This window comes from Camelus bactrianus, chromosome 6, assembly GCF_048773025.1.
Source record: "Camelus bactrianus isolate YW-2024 breed Bactrian camel chromosome 6, ASM4877302v1, whole genome shotgun sequence".
Classification (NCBI taxonomy): Eukaryota; Metazoa; Chordata; class Mammalia; order Artiodactyla; family Camelidae; genus Camelus; species Camelus bactrianus.
In genome coordinates this window covers 67,281,211-67,296,271 of record NC_133544.1, presented here as the reverse complement: position 1 = coordinate 67,296,271, position 15,061 = coordinate 67,281,211, and the positions used below count along the sequence as shown (strand labels likewise).

General features: G+C 39.0%; 1 long non-coding RNA gene across 7 annotated transcripts in view; it reads left to right on the top strand.

Annotated features, from left to right (window-relative positions):
* Positions 1-15,061, top strand: part of LOC123619697 (uncharacterized) — a 31,567-nt gene that overhangs the window by 11,865 nt on the left and 4,641 nt on the right. For 6 of the 7 annotated variants that reach the window (XR_012507608.1, XR_012507607.1, XR_012507610.1 and 3 more), the window contains 4 exons: positions 3,842-3,891; positions 4,444-4,588; positions 5,795-5,895; positions 7,530-7,621. This is a non-coding gene — a long non-coding RNA (uncharacterized LOC123619697). Of the gene's footprint in view, positions 1-3,841; positions 3,892-4,443; positions 4,589-5,794; positions 5,896-7,067; positions 7,135-7,529; positions 7,622-15,061 lie in introns of all 7 variants that reach the window. The other variant, XR_012507609.1, reaches the window with a different exon arrangement.

Genomic DNA, 15,061 nt, shown 5'->3' with positions numbered 1-15,061 from the left:
TGGTTACCATGAGGTTTACATAAAGTCCTCTCTGCATACGTGATGTAAGTTGCTGATCTCTTAATTTTAATTTTAACAACCCTGCATTTGTACTCTCTTCATGATTACTGTTTTTGACATCATAGTTTACATTTAATTGTTCGATGTAGCCCTTAACTGCTTACTGTGGATATAGATAATTTTACTACTTTATTTTAATCTTCCTATTCACTTTTATGCTTGTTGGATTTTCTACCTTTACTGTGGATTTGCCTTCACTGATTTTCCTTTTGTGATTCTCATGTTTTTAGTTATGGCCTCTTTTTTGCTTAGAAATCTGTTTAACTTTTTTCACAAAGCTGGTTTAGTGACATTGAACTTGGCTTTTGCTTGTCTGTGAAACTGCTCATCTCCGTATCAAATCTGTTTGTTTTTTGGGGGGAGGGGAGGTAATTAGGTTTATTTTTTATTTTTTTTTAATGGAGGTACTGGGGATTGAACCCAGGACCTTGTGCATGCTAAGCACATGCTCTACCACTTTATCCAATCTAAATGAGAGCCTTGCCACGTAGAGTATTGTTGGTTGTAGGTTTATCTTTATCGTCACTAAATATATCATGCCACTCCCTCCTGGCCTGCAGAGTTTCAGCTAAAAAGTCATCTGATAGATAGCCTTATGGGAGTTCCCCTGTCTGTAACTTGTTTGTTTTCCTTTGACGCTTTTAATATTCTCTTTATCTTTGATTTTTGCCGCTTGAATGACAGTGTGTCTTGGTGTAGTCCTCTTTGGATCAATCTAGTCTAGATTCTCTATGCTTCCTAGACTTGGATGTTTGTTTGCTTTCCCAGATTTGGGAAGTATTCAGCTATTAGGTCTTCAAATATATTCTATCCCTGTCCACTCTCTCTTCTTCCAGGACCCTGCAAACGTAAGTATGCCTGATGTTGTCCCAGAGGTCTTGTAAACTGTCCTAAGTTCTTTTCTTTCTGTTCAGCATCAGTGGTTCCATTGCTGTCTTCTGGCTTACTGAAACAAAGGAATGCGTCATTTAGTCTGTTAGTACCTTCTAGCATCTTTGTCATTTCAGTTACCCTTCATCTGTTCGTTTCTATATATTTTCCAACTCTCGGTTTAAAAAATTCTAACATCTTGATCTGTTCACCTAGTCTTCTCCTGAGTTCTTCAATAATCTTTCTTCTTCTGGCGGTTTCTCTTACTTGTTTGTAACGTGTTCCTGTTAATTCATTTTGCCTAAATTTCTGTTTCTATTTCTAGTATCTGGTAGGTTGGTTACATTTCCCAACCTTGCAGAAGTGGCCTTTGTAGGAGATGACCCATGGGTCCCAGCAGCATGCTGTCCTCTCGTCACCAGAGCTCTGTGCTCTAGGGCTGCCCCCTGTGTGGGCTGCTTGGGTCCTTCTGCTGTGGTGGGCTGGTGACTGTGGGTACTTCGGTAGTCTTGGTTGGCCCCCTGGTCTCGTTGATTGCTAAGACTTAAATTTTGCATAGGCTACTGACCACTGGCTGGCAGGGCTAGGTCACAGAGTGGCTGGCTGCAGCTCCCCACAGGTCCTGGGGCTACTGCCAGGTGCTGGGGCTACTGCCTGGCCACTGGCAAGCAGAACTGAGTCCTAGGGTATGGCCATAGGGCTCGGGGGACCCAGAGCTGCTGTTAGACTGCTGGTGGGTGGGGCTGATTGCTGACACAGCTGGCTGTGGAGTCCAGGATGTCCTGAAGCTTGTGTTGGCCTGCTGGTGGTTGGTCCCTGGGCTGGTGCTGGCTTGCTGGTGGATGGGCTGGGTCTGCAGACTGGGGGGCTACCATTTCCTGGGGCTGGGCCCCTTCCCTGGTGTCTACAGGCCCTTGGGAAGGGGCGAGACTGGGTTCTGAGGCTAACAAGCTAGAGGGAGGATTCCACAGTGGTGCTTGCTAGCACCAGTGTCCATGTGGTGGAACAACCTCCCCAAAATGACTGCCACCAGTGTCTGTGTCCCCAGGGGGAGCTCCAGTTGTCCCCTGCCTCTCTGGGAGACTCTGAAAGATCACAAGGTAGGTCTGATCCAGATTCATTTCAGATTTCTCCTGCTTGCCTGGGTCCCTAAACATGTGAGATTTTTGTGTGCACCCTTTGAGAATGGAGTCTATTTCCTTTAGCCCTCTGGGACTCCCAGAGTAAGTTCCAGTGGCCTTCAGAGCCAAGCATTCTGGGGGCTTGTCTTCCTGATGCAGGACCCCTGGGGCTGAGGAGCTCGATGTGGGGCTCAGACCCCTCACTGCTTGGGGAAGGCCTCTGCCACTGTCCTTTTCCTTTTTGTGGTCCATCCACCCGAGTGTATGGGACTGGGCTGTACTGTGATTTGGCCCTTCCTACCTGTCTCGTTTTGGCTCCTTCTTCATATCTTTAGTTGTAGATCTTTTCTGGTATGTTCTGGTCTTTTTCATGGACGGTTGTTCTGTAAACAGTTGTAATTGTGGTGTGCCCACGAGCAGAGGTGAGCTCAGGGTCTTGGCCATCTTGGCTGATCTGTCATCTTTTTTTTTTAATTCTCTGGAAGATTGGTGTTCTTTTCCCTAAATTAGTTTTGCTAGTGAAAGCTTTGTGTTTGGACTTCTAATTATGTTCAATTTCTTTAATAAAAAAATTCAGATACTCTATTCTTAGTTTTTGGTTAATTGGATATTAAATTTTCCATTTTACTTATGTTTTAAGACATATTGGTATACAGTTTTTCAATAATTCTCTTACCTTCTACAGCATATGTATTAATATCCCATGTCCCTACTTTCATTATTTTTTTAACATTTATTGATTTATAATCATTTTACAATGTTGTCAAATTCCAGTGTTCAGCACAATTTTTCAGTTATACATGAACATTTATATATTCATTGTCACATTTTCTCGGTGAGCTACCATAAGATCTTGTGTATATTTCCCTGTGCTATACAGTATAATCTTGTTTATCTATTCTACAATTTTGAAATCCCGTCTATCCCTTCCCACCCTCCGCCCCCTTGGCAACCACAAGTTTGTATTCTATGTCTGTGAGTCTATTTCTGTTTTGTATTTATCCTTTGTTTTTTTTGTTGTTGCTGTTTTTGTTTTTGTTTTTTAGATTCCACATATGAGCGATCTCATATGGTATTTTTCTTTCTCTTTCTGGCTTACTTCACTTAGAATGACATTCTCCAGGAGCATCCATGTTGCTGCAAATGGCGTTATGTTGTTGGTTTTTATGGCTGAGTAGTAGTCCATTGTATAAATATACCACCTCTTCTTTATCCAGTCACCTGTTGATGGACATTTAGGCTGTTTCCATGTTTGATACTGGTTTCTTGTATGTCTCTCTGATTTGATCGTCTTGTCCAAAGTTTGAAAAGTTTATTAGACTCTTTAAAGAATCAAATTTTGGCTTTGTCAGTATTTTAACCTTTCAAATTCACCGTTTTTCTAATTCCTTGGTAGATGTTAGCTCATTAAAATTGATCTGTCTTTTGTATGTAGAAGTTACTATCTTAAATGTATAAACACTGATTTTACTACATTCTACATGATTTTTCCTCAAACTACTGAGCTCAAATTATCTTCTAATTTACATCATGATTTATTTTTACCTGCTGGTTATTTAGAAGTGAATCTCTACATTTATGGAAGTATTCTAGCTTAAAAATGATTAGTTGAATATGCTTTGTGAAAATGTAATTAAGTAGATTCAGTTCCTTTTGAGACTTGTCTTATGGCCTAATAACAATCAATTTTTGAAAATGTCTTGTTCAAATCTTATTTCTTTTGTGTTTTATTAGTTATTCTCATAGTTTGAATTTGTCTATTTCTCTTTATGGTTCTGTTTTTCCTCTAGTATTCCGAGGATATGTCATGAGATGATTAAAATCTAAAATTATTTTCCTGGTAAGTCTTTTATCATTGTGAAATGTCCCCTTTTTAATCTACAGTAATGCTTTCTACCTTCCAGTAGCCTTAAATGATGCTAATATAGCTACATTAGTTCTAGGACAGGGCTTCAAAAAGTCTCATTTTCTTGAATACTGAATAAATCATGCCATTATCTCCTGGATTTCATTGTTTAGCTTATAAAATTAGCTGTCAGCTCAATTCCTGAAACTTTAAATGATACATTTGTACACTTTATCATCCTTTGACTTTAACCTTTTTGGAATCCATAAATATCTTGTCAAATACAAGGGCTTTTTTCCTCCAAGAAATTCAGCTGACAGAATTTAATTGGAGTAAATAATCTATTTTCCTAATATAATCACTGCTGTGAGTTTAAATCTGTAGTACTAGCCCCTTATCTGTGGTTTCGCTTCCCGTGGTTTCAGTTACCCACAGTGAACCATGTGTAGTTCAGAAAATACTACATAGGAATTGTTTATTTCTGGGATTGTCTACGTTTTAAATTTGGCGCTGTTCTGAGTAGCACGGTAATCCCTCCCTGTCCAGCTCTGTCTTGCTCAGGAGATCCCCAGCCATCGACACTGTCATGGACCAGGGATCTGGGACCACCTGAAGCAGATGATCCTCCCTTTGACTCTTCACCTCACTTCCTCTCATCTCACCATGAAGGCACTGCATCATCTCAAGTAGGGTAAGAATAGTACAATAAGATATTCTGAGGGAGAAAGAGACCATAGGCACATAATTTTTATGTTACAGTGTAACTTTTCTGTTTTATTAGTTACTGTAAAGCTTGCTGTGCCTGATTCATAAATTAAACTATCAATCATAGGTATGTATAGGAAAAAACTTTGTACACATAGGGTTTGGAACTACTTGGTTTCAGGCATCCAGTGGGGGTCTTGGAACACAGCCCCTGCAAACAAGGGGGGACAGTTGTACCATCCTACTATAATGACCCACTAGTTTAAGGTCTTTTTTCCTGTGGATGCGTTTAAGATTTAAAAAAAATTTCCTCAAGTTATGATGTGTCTAGGAGTAGATTGCTTTTAATTTACATTGCTTTGGTTCCTCAGCCCTTCTTGGAGCTGGTGGTTCCTATGTTTATTTGGCTTTTGAAAATTCTATCCCCAAGTCCAGAACCGCTTGGCTACATCTGTTTTCACTGTATCAGTTACTTTTTCTTACCTTCTTGGGTGTTTTACCTGAGTTTCATTTTGAATATTTCCTTCTGATTTGTCTTCCAGTTCACTAATCCTCTATTAAATTATTTCTAATTGGCTACTATACCCAACCAGTGCATTCTTAATTGGGATTGTATTTTTCAGTTCTGACATTTTTTTCCCTCTGCTAAATCTGCTCTGTAATTTTCTGTGGTTTTCAGTTCTTTAGAAATGTTGGCAATCTACTTACACTTCTTCCAATATCTGGGGCCTCTGCATATTAGCTTTTAATGACATTTTTCCTACTGCTTCTCGTGTATAACTGTCTCCTCCTAAGCTTGTTTATTCTTGATTGTGTGGCAAGACTATTTTTTTAAAAGGGGTTTGTTTTTATAGATCTAGGATGATGTTCTATTCTTCCAGGGGGAAAAAAAAATATCTGTCCCAGGCACCTGAGAACAAAGGCAGCAGTCTGGTATTATTGTACCTGGCACTGTTGACATTTTAAGCTGGATAATTCTTTACTGGGAAGGTATTTCCTGTGTTTTACAGGATATTTAGTATCTCAGCCTCTTCCCAATAGACACCAACAGAACCTCTTCCCAGTTAAAATGCTGCCAGATATTACCAGATACCCCCTGCTACTTAAAATGCCCTTTTGGGGAGTTAAAATTATAGTGGTCTCTGATTTCCACTTTTGTCCCCCTAATTAAAGTATTACCCTGCTTTACTAGTTGTCCTCAGTGGAGACTGTATCCAAGTTTGACATGGGGATGTTTATGCACACACACCTTCCTGCTGCCTGGAGTACACCCTGCCGTATATCCAGTTGCAGGTAAGTCCTATTTACGTTGCATGGTTCTCACGTGGGCCATCCTGCCACATGGTAGAGGCTCTTTTTCTTTGCCACACCAGAACCCTTCTTGCTATTTAAACATTTGTCTTGAGAAATGTCTTAAGAACCAATCTTCATTTCTAAACTTCAATGACCCACTCTCAAAGACTGAGTGACTGTCAGTGCCCCTCCATTTCCATTCATGGAGGGTTTCCTTCTTGGTATATTGTGTCTTGAAGACAAGGACTTACAAGATGATTTCTGTAATAGCAGCTCAGAGAATCCTAAATTCCCTCTGGGATTTAGAACTGGGCATCCTGAAAAGCATCTAGTCCAAATAGATGAGCAAAGTGAAGTGCAGAAAGTCCATGTCAGCGATACATGGTTGTGAGGTGACTAGAACTGAAAAAAAAGTGTCACCTAGAAGAATGAGAAGGGCCAAAAGACATCAGTTCACATGCAAACTTGGTAATACAGTGACAAGGCTTGGGTTGAGGAGACGGGACAATTCTGTCCCGTTGGGAAGGTCAGGAGGGGATGGATCCCAACAGAAAGAGAATCAGTACTGCTTTGCTTATTAGAAGGAAATACTTACTTTGTATCAGGAACTTCTGCCTTATTTTGTTGTACCTTTGACAACCTTTAGGCACTCTGTTTAGAGATTTACCTCCATCTTTAGATGAGGGTCCGAGGTTTAGCATGTTGTAACTTGCGTTAGGTCACAGCTTAGTAGGTGGCAGAGCTGGGATAGAAGGTGGAGTCTAACCCTAAAGCCAAAGATGTGTTTTTCTTAGGCTTTGCTGCCCCTGTAGTTCTTAAGGTCATGACTTCTCATTCAAGGGCATGCAGATTAAAATCTGGGCATATAGATTAAAGTCTGCACTAAAAGATAATCTAAGTTACCATTGGGTGGGGACCAGTGAGAAGAGGGACTCACAACAGAAAGGGCCTCTCTGGTGAGACTGTAAGATGGCCCCAGGGAGAGCTGGGTGAGGTCAGTGTTCTCTTAACTGACACACAAAACCAGAAGTGAAAGCTGAGAAGCAGGGGTGCTCTGACTTTCTAGGTTAGCACACTCTCTGCTTAGTCCCGCTTTCTTCATCTGTGGGACAAATCCCCTAAATTCAATAATGTCTCAAAGGTGACTAAACCATTCTGTTATTTGGAACTAGGCTGGAAGTTTGAAAGAGGGCAAAGTAATTTGGTAACTCCTGATGTCTCCTGGAACCTGAACCAAGCGTGAGTGAGGGCATTTTCTTTGTATTCCTGGTTCGGGCCAGCATGAGAATTGAGCACAATTATTTATTCATAGGCGGTTCTTTCACTAACAATAAAATACTCTCTGAGCAGGATTTAATTTCAATAGCAAGTATCTTCAAAACGACTCTAAATGAGGTCCAGCTGGATCTCAGTTTGGCCTCAAATCAAGCAATGGACATACCACAATATTGGTAGAAGGCTCTGGAAATTCTAGCACTGTGTGATCCAGTTTGGTTAAATAGCCTTTTCTGGGGCAAGGATGCTTTTTTACCTTATCAGATAAAGTTCCAGATTGATTCATTCATTACAAGCTTACTTTATTTAGGATAACTACTCTGAGGTAGACTAAATGACTGCTTTTCTTCGTCTTATAGTATTCCTCGTGTGGTTCTCACCAACTCCTACTCATTTATGCCTTGTTATATCCTACTTCATCTCATCTGTAGAATGAAGAAAATTCCAGAAGGTACGTATTAGCAGATCCTTGAAGGATATATATATAGATATATATATATGTCTATATATATCTCCAGTCAATTGGTTTCTTTAGCTTTTCCAGAAGTACTATTGGCTCTAATACTCTTGGGCTAGATACTTAACATTTTGTTTTATCAAGTTTAAAAGAGCAGAGATGTATTATTTACACATTCCCCTTCCTCCTGAGTCAGCTAATACTATCTCTGATTTTAGAGAGGATAGTGGCTGAGAGTGTTTCTCAGGAGTGTCTGAATTCTGCTTTCTCTACTTACCAATTACATGAGAAATTTAACTTTTCCAAGCACTAATTTTCTTTTCTGTAAAATGGGTAGTATAGTAGTAATCACTACCTCCATAGTATTATCAGGATTAAACAAACTGCAATTGATGTAAAACACTACACATGGCACCTGGAATTTCTATTTCTACAAACCCTTAACTTATATAATTAATTTTTAATCACTGTAAAATATACATAATATACAATTACCCCTTTGAACCACTTATAAATGTGCAGTCTTGTGGCATTAGGCACATTCATCTAGTTGAACCATTGTTGCCTTTCAGCTCCAGAATGTTTCCATGTTGCTAAATAATTCCATACCCATTAAACAGCTACTCTGACTCCCTCTCTCCACCAGCCACCCCCTGGGCAACCATCATTCTATTCTTTATCTCTATGAATTTGACTTCTATATGCATTGCATATAAATGTACTCATATAATATTTGTTTTTCTGTGACTGAGGAACACTTAGCATCTTGGCTTCAGTGTTCATCAGTGTTACAGCATAGAATTTTCTTTTAAAGGCTGAATACTATTCCATTGTTAACACCTGCATACTATTATATTAGTCAAAGCTCTATTCTAACCACTGAAAAAGCAAGTTCAATTGCTTTCCAAGGCACAGCTTCAGTGGGGGTCAGTGTCTTTCCTACTACAGTAGAAAATGCAGGCTTATGCTTTTACAGTAAATTCCTAGGCTCACCTTTTTGATTCCTTTTCTCCACCAGCGGTTACAAAACCCCAATTTAGGATCTCATTTTCCTCAGAGATAAAGAATGGCTGGAGAGGGGGATGAAGATGGTGGAGCTCAACTCCCCTGTGAAAACCTCAAAAATACATCTACATATGGAACAATTCTCATAGGAAAGTAACTGGAAACCGGTAGAACTCTTATACAACCAGTGCTGCCAGAAAGATTTCCTCGTGACTGGGTTGGGGGTGGAGGGCAGAAACCACTAGGTCAGAACCTGGGCCCCTGGGAGGAGTCTAAGGGGAAAAGGGAGATGCAAGGGGCAGATCCCCACTGGGCGGTGCGAGTGGGTTTAGCCATGACTGGGCATCCCCGTCCCACCTGGAGGAATTAACAAGCCCCCTTGGCTGCTGGGATAAGCACTGTGACAGGCAGAAGGGCTGCAGAAGCCTAGACTCCACTGGCAAGGAGTGTGTAGGTGCACGGCAGTGAGAACACCACACTGGCTCCTGCCACCTTACCACACACCCCAGCCCCACTCATTGAACATCATAGCTGGGCCCAGGTTCTAGGGTCCTTGGAAAAGATCTAGTGCTGGAGAGATGGCCAGGGGACCTGGGCTGTGGGCCAGAGGAACAGTAGCAGTGGCTATTTTTGGTGCTTGCTCAGCCAGTGCCATGTGAGCAGTGCAGACCTCTGAGGGCAGCACAGTCATTTGCACCTGTAACCAGTATGCCTGCATCCCCTTTCCCAGCAGAGCTAACACTCTGCCCCTGCTCACTCCATCCCACAGCTTTGCACTAGACCTGGGGCAGGCAGTTCCTGGGAAGAGACTCTAGGGATGTAGAGGAAGCGGGGGGGCAGGATGTGGTTCAGGTACAGCAGGGTCAGCTGGTGCCCCAGAAGCAGCCCAGACCTCTGGTGGCGGCACAGCCCCTTCAATTCCTGTAACCACAACACCCTGACCCCCCAGTCCCAGGCTAATGAATGCTCTGGTCCTACCTACTGCATGCCACAACCTTGCACTAGACCTGGGCCAACCCCAACAGGGAAAGGGATGCGACTGTGGGCTGATTTTGAGGAGAGCTGCAGACACCTACACAGGCAGTGCATCAGACCTCTGTGCGCACATGAGCTTCATTTTACCACTCCCCTCCTTTGGGGCAAAGGCTCCAGTTCAGAGACAAGGAAAAACATAATGAGAACAGTCTGCCTGAGCCCAAAGCTCAGGTTTTCTGCTCTAGCAACAGTGGAGCAGACCTTGCCCCTGACATGGCAGCAGCCATGGAGCATAGAGGAAGTCCTGCCACACACTGTGAGGAAAGACATGACTGGCATCCACATCCAAGCCAACCCTCACGCACTGAAGATGCTGGGCACACAAGGTTACCTAAGAATGCTTCCACCGTACAAAAATCCTTTGACACCACAGTAGGTACCATTTCTCCTACATTCATAGAGACAGAGAAGGTTAAAATGCAGAAGACCCACTCACAATTGGAAAAGCAAGAGACAACCCCTGAAAAAATAATGAAACTGTCTTCCAGACATTGAGTTAAAAATGTTAGTAGTAAATATGCTGAATTTAAAAAGTATCAAAATAAACCTGGATCCTTTTAACAAGGAACTATAAACTATAAAGATGACCCAATCATAATAGATAATTCAATTTCTGAGATAAAAAGCAATCTAGAATTAGTGCATAACTAGAATTAGTGCATAACTGACTAAATGACACACACACAAAACCACACAAGTGATTTGGAAGATAGATGGAAATCACCCAATCAGAACAGCAGACAGAAAGGCAAATGAAAAAAAAAAAAACAATACAGAAGATCTATGGGATAATATATAATGTGCCAATCTATGCATAACAGGGGTTCCAGAAGGAGGAGAGAAAATAATTTATCAATTTAAAGCAAGCAGATATAATTTTGGATCAACATACATGACCACCAGAGTAACCTCAACTCAAAAACCTCTAATAGATACACAAAAGCAAACAAAAAAAGGAACTCAAGCGTACTATAGAAAATCATCAAACCAGACAGGGGAAAACAAAGCACAAAATGAAGACACAAAAGAAAGAAAAATTACAAAAACAACTAGAAAACAAATGGCAATAAGTACATACCTATTAATTATTTTAAGTGTCAATGGACTAAATGCTCCAATCAAAAGATAACAGGGTAGCTCATTGGATTACAAATAAGACTCTTCAATATGCTGCCTAGAAGAGACACACACTTCAGGGCAAATTTCATGCAAATGGAAATGACAAGAAAGTAGGAGTTATAATGCTCAAATCAGAAAAAAATGACTTTAAAACAAAGACAAAGAAGGACCTTATATAATGGGATTACCACAAGAAGAGGATATTACACTCATACCATATACTCACCCAATATAGGAGCAGACAGATACATAAAGGAGAAACTGACAATAATACAATAACAGTAGTAGACTTTAACACCCCACTGACATCAATGGACAGATCATGTGGCAACAGAAGTCCTGAGTGACACAGTAGACTAGTTGGACTTGATATCTGCAGGACACTACATCCTAAAAAAGCAGAAGACACATCCTTTTCAAGTGCACATGGAATATTCTTCAGGGTAGACCATATACTGGGTCACAAAACAAGCCTCAACAAATTTAAGAGGGTAGAAGTTACATCAAGCATTATTTCCAACCACAACAGCATAAAACTAGAAATCAACCACAGAAAGAAGAATGGGACAAGAAGAAATACGTGGAGACTAAACAACATGCTACAAAAAACCAATTAAAGAGGAAGTCAGAAGTTAAAGAAATTAAATGAAATTTAAAGGAAATCAGAAAATACCTTGAAACAAATGCAAAAGAGAACACAACTTGACAAAATCTATGGAATGCAGCAAAAGAAGTTGTAAGAGGGAAGTTCACTGCTACACAGTTCTGCCCAAAGAAACAAGAAAACACAGAAGCAGTGCTTACTTAACCTACCACCTAAAAGAATTAGCAAAAGAACAAACAAAGCCCAAATTCAGTAGAAGGAAATAATAAAGATCACAGAGGAAATAAAGATTAAAAAACCAAGAAAAAAGCTAAACCAAGAGGTTTTTTTTTTGTTTTTTTTTTTTGTTTTTTTTTTTTTTGGGAAAGAGAAACAAAATTGATAAATCTTTAGCCAGGGTCACCAAGAAGAAAAGAGAAGACCCAAATAAGAAATGAAAGAGGAAAAATAACAACTGATACAACAGAGATACAAAAAAAATCTTCAGAATACTACAATTATATGCAACAAGTTGGACAATCTAGAAGAAATGGACAAATTTCTAAAACATAGAGCCTGCCAAGTCTGAGTCAAGAAGAAACAATCTGAACTGATCACTACAAATGAAATAGAATCTGTAATTAAAAAAAAACTCCCTGCAGACAAAAATTCAGGACTGGACAGCTTCTCCAGGGAATTCTACCAAACATATAAATAAAAACTTACGTTGATCCTTCTCAAACTATCCCAAAAACTGAACAAGAGGGAACACTCCTACATTTATTCTAAGAGGCTACCATTCCCTGATACCAAAAGCAAAGACATTACCAAAAAAAAAGAAAATTACAAGCCAGTACCCTTGATGAATATACATGCAAAAATCCTCAACAAAATATTAGCAAACCAAATCCAACGATACATAAAAAGGATCATACACCATGATCAAGTTGCATTTATTCCAGGGTCACAAAGATTGTTTAACATACTCAAATCAGTCATTGCGATACACATTAACAAAAGGGAAGACAAAAACGACCATCTCCAATAGATGCAGAAAAAGCATTTGACAAAATTCAACATCCATTTATGATAAAAACTCTCATCAAAGTGGGTATAAAGGGAACATACCTCAATATAGTAAAGGCCATGTATGACAAATTGACAGCCAATGTCACATTCAACAGTGAAAAGCTGAAAGCCTGCTAAATTCAGCAAAAAGACAAGGATGCCCATTCTTGCCACTTCTATTTAACACAGTATTGGAAATCCTAGCACAGCAATCAGGTAAGAAAAAGAAATAAAAGGTGTCCAAATTGGAAAGGAAGAATTAACACTGCCACTATTTGCAGATGATAAGATACTCTATATATAGAGAGAACCCTATAGGCTCCAACCTAAAACAATTAGAACTAATAAATGAATTCAGCAAGGTTGAAGGATACATGGTTAATAGAAACACAGAAATCTGCTGTGTTTCTGTACACTAATGATAAAATACCAGAAAGGGAAAGTTTTTAAAAATCCCATTTAAAATCACATCAATAAAATAAATACTGAGGAATAAACTTAACCAAGGAGGTTAAAGACTTAACATGCTGAAAGCTACAAAACATTCATGAAGGAAATTGAAGATGATTCAGAGAAATGGATGAAGAAATGGGAAGCTATCTTGTGCTCTTGGATTGGAAAAATAAATATTAAAATGGCCATACTACTAAAAGCAATCTACAGATTTAATGCAATCCCTATCAACACACCCAGGACATTTTTCACAGAATTAGACAAATAATTGTAAAATTTATACGGAACCACAAAAGACTTTGAATTGCCAAAGCAATCCTGAGAAAAAAGAGCAAAGCTAGAGGTATAACCCTTCCAGACTTCAGACTATACTATAAATCTGCAGTAATCAAAACAGCATGGTGTTTGCACAAACACAGACACAGATCAATGGAACAGAATAGTACAGAAATAAATCCATGTGTCTATGGTCTGTTAATCTATGACAAAGGAGGCAAGAATATACAATGGAGAAAAGACAGTTTCTTCAACAAGTGGTGCTGGGGAAACTGAATAGCCACATGTAAAACAATGAAATTAGAACATTTCTTCACACCATATACAAAAATAAAATGGTTTAAAGATGTAAATGGAAGACATGAAACCATGAAACTCCCAGAAGAAAACATAGGCTAAACCCTCTTTGATATAAATCATAGTAGTATTTTCTTGGATCGCTTTCCCAAAGCAAAATAAATTTTAAAAAACAAACGGAACCTAATTAAACTTAAAAGCTTTTGCACAGCAAAGGAAACCATCAATACAATGAAAAGACAACCTATGGAATGGGAGAAAATATTTGCAAATGATGTGACAAGAGAGGTTAAAATCCAAAATATACAAATAGCTCATACAACTCAATATCAGAAAAACCCCAAACAGCCCAATCAAAAAATGAGCATAAGACTTGAACAGACATTTTCCAAAGAAGACATACATATAGTAAGCATTGCTAATTATTAGAGAAATGAACATCAAAACTGCAATGGCGGAGGGTGGGAAGGGATAGATGGGATTTCAAAATTGTAGAATAGATAAACAAGATTATACTGTATAGCACAGGAAAATATACACAAGATCTTATGGTAGCTCACAGAAAAAAATGTGACAATAGATATATGTTCATGTATAACTGAAAAATTGTGCTCTACACTGGAATTTGACACAACATTGTAAAATGATTATAAATCAATAAAAGTTAGAAAAAAACTGCAATGAGATATCACGTTACACTGGTCAGAATGGTTATCATCAAAAAGTCTGCAAATAACAAATGTTGGGGAGGATATGGAGAAAAGGGAACCCTCCTACACTGGTGGAGGGAATGTAAATTGGCATAGCCACTATGGGAAACAGCATAGAGGTTCCTTTAAAAACTAAAAATAGAATTACCATATGATCCAGCAATTCCACTCCTAGGTACATATCCAGAAAAAAATGAAAACTCTAACTTGAAAAGATATATGGACCCCAACATTCATAGCAGTACTATTTACAACAACCAAGACATGGATGCAACCCAAGTACCCATCAACACACAACTGGATTAAAGCGTGTATACACACACAATGGAATACTACTCAGCCATAAAAAGAATGAAATACTGCCATTTGTAGCAACATGGATGAACCTAGAGAATATTATGCTTAGTGAAATATGACAGAGAAAGACAAATACTGTATGATTTCACTTATATGTGGAATCTGAAAAATAATACAAATGAACATACATACAGAACAGAAACAGACTCAGACATAGAAAAGAAACTTGTGGTTACCAAAGAGAAGGAAATGGGGAGGGACAAATTAGGGGTATGGAATTAACATACATAAATGATTGTATACAAAACAGAAAATCAACAAGGATTTAATGTATATAGCACATTATCTTGTAATAACTTACAGTGGATTGTAATCTGCAAGAATACTGAATCACTACGCTGTACATCTGAAATGAATATACAGTATTGTCAATCAGTTATACTTCAATAATAATAAAGAAACAAGCCTGCATTCAGAGGAATAAGCAAACATTTCTGTGCTCTGATACGCAGGCAGAGAGAAAGAAGAGTTGGGGAAAACAAGTAGGGACAATTTTGAAAATAACCTAAAATTTAGTTTTATGACAAGAAT